Below are 2,611 nucleotides of genomic sequence, written 5' to 3'. Positions count from 1 at the left end.
TTTAACCCTGCTTCCTCTGTGGACTCCGGTCGAGGCTCAGATTTTATCTTTCACAGTCGCTGCTTCTCCGCCCTCACCTTCCAACATTATGGTTCCATCCTTATCTGCCCTTGGGCCAATATTCTATCTAAACAATTGGTGAAAAGACTTAAAAGGACTAGAAGAATCTGAATTATATTTTGCAAATGACCATATCGACAAATTGATAAATATCGTGTCCAAAGAGAAGGTGAGATGGGGGACACCTCATTGAAACATCGAATAGTGAAAGGCTTGGGTACAGTGGACGTGGAGACGATGTTTTCACCAGTGGGAGTGTCCAGGACTAGAGGACATAGCGTCAGAATTAAAGGACGTTCCTTTGGGAAGAAGATGAGGAGGAATTCCCTCACTCAGGGTTTCCAATCCCTTAATAATCTTATATGTTTCAATACGAATCCCTCTCATCCATCTAAACTCCAGAGTGTACAAGCCCAGCTGCTCCATTCTATCAACATATGACAGTTCCGCCATCCCGGGAATTAACCTGGTGAACCTACCCTGCACTCCCTCAATGGCAAGAATGTCCTTCCTCAAAATTGGAGACCAAAACTGCACACAATACTCCAGGTGTGGTCTCACTAGAGCCCTGTGCAACTGCAGAAGGACCTCCTTTGCTCCTATTCTCAACTCCTCTTGGAATGAAGGCCTACATGCCATTAGCTTTCTTCACTGTCTGCTGTACCTGCATGCTTACTACCAGTGACTGATGTGCAATGACCCCCAGATCCCGTTGTACTTCCCGTATCCCTAACTTGACACCATTCAGTACCTTACCCCCGATGCCATGTGCTCTAATTTTGCCAACTAATATCCTATGTGGGCCCTTACCTTAGGCTTTCTGGAAGTCCAGGTACAATAGGCAATAGCGTAGACAATAGGTGCAGGAGTAGGCCATTCGGCCCTTCAAGCCGGCACCGCCATTCAATGTGATCATGGCTGATAATCCACAATCAGTTGCCTTCTCCCCATATCCGCTGACTCCGATATCTTTAATAGCCCTATAATAATAATAATATAATAATAATATTTTATTGTCATTGCACATACGTGCAACGAGATTTGGTATGCAGCTTCCAATCGATGTCATAACATAAATAACTAATACAATTTAGATTTAGATATCCCGAGAGCTTGGATTGTAAAAAGAACAGTAAAACAGTCAAAACAGTTCAAACAGACTAAAGTGCAGATGTGTCTGTGCGACATGACCATCCGAGGGAGACAGTCCATGGGGGGGTGGGGGGCACTCAGCAGGGCCGATTCAGAGCAGCTATAGCTCTGGGAATGAAGCTGTTCCTGAGTCTGGAGGTTCGGGCGTAGAAGGCCTTGTAACGTCTGCCGGAGGGAAGTAGTTCGAACAGTCTGTTACAATGGTGTGAGGAGTCTTTATGGATGCTGACGGTCTTCCTGAGGTGAGGAAATATTATACAAATAGAACCGCTTGGATAGTGACTTTTATATAAGCTAGGTAAATTGCAAAAGAAAAGTTTAAAGTTTTCCTGAACCGAAATAAAGTGCAAACAGACACATACACACAGGCAAAGATGAATCAAAACATGGAGGCCTGAACCGGAACCTGCTTAGCTTAGGTTATTGTTTGGGGCAATTATAGCACTGGAGGAAATTGTATTTGATATGGCTTTATGTTGAAGAATGGGAAGCTGAATAAGGGGCCTCTTCTTAGGCCATCTGTCTCTATGGCACATTTTTGAGCTCTGAATGTGACATAAAGGTGAAGAGTTATGGCTTGTTATGCTAGGTTTGAGACATAATTCAAGGCTGAGTGTGATAAGGAATAAGATGTAAGTGAAGGAGATTTGCTTTGATAAATAATTAGATTGAGGGAGTAGTTTATAGAAGGTTGAAGCAGATGGAATTCTGACGTAATGGTCTGAGATGTAGTCTCTTGTGTTCTGCCTGGTACATGAGATTGGAAATCCTACTTCCCGATAACAGGAAAGGCACCAAACTCATATTAACAAATTGACAGATTTACAACCCAAGTATCCTTGGATGGGAGATGGAAATGTGCGTTTTGAACTTAGAAACTGTAATTCAGCAAACTTATATAATTAATGTTTTAAAGACATAGGTAATGGTATTTCAAAATGTGTAAAATTATAGTAACATCTATTATGAAATGTATTGTCTTGGTAGAAAGGTACACTTTAGACTTATAAAAATGGTTTAGATTTATAGAAATATATTTTCTCTTGGTATAGAAAGTGTGTATGACTTGTGTGATCATTGTGTTATATACGTATCTTGTATTTTGAGGAGTGGTCTTTCATAAGAGCCTACTGGGGTTTTGCTGTGTTGAAATAAAATAATTCTAAAAGTTATAAAGCACAGGCAAACAAAGGCTGTAATGAGGCCAGGGAAGGGGAATCATGTGACTGATGTTGTAAATCACCAGAAGGTCTCAGATGATTGGTTACTAGCTTGTCATACCCTCTGTATCTGAAATGTGTAATACCTATATAAATGCCATGAGTTTGTATCAAAGTTACTCCTCTCTGGACCCGTCCCAGAGCATCAGCTCTGTGTTGGAAGGTTCAAGAGACTAGTC

Source organism: Amblyraja radiata, chromosome 30, assembly GCF_010909765.2.
Source record: "Amblyraja radiata isolate CabotCenter1 chromosome 30, sAmbRad1.1.pri, whole genome shotgun sequence".
Taxonomy (NCBI): Eukaryota; Metazoa; Chordata; class Chondrichthyes; order Rajiformes; family Rajidae; genus Amblyraja; species Amblyraja radiata.
Note: the sequence above shows the minus strand (reverse complement) of the source record.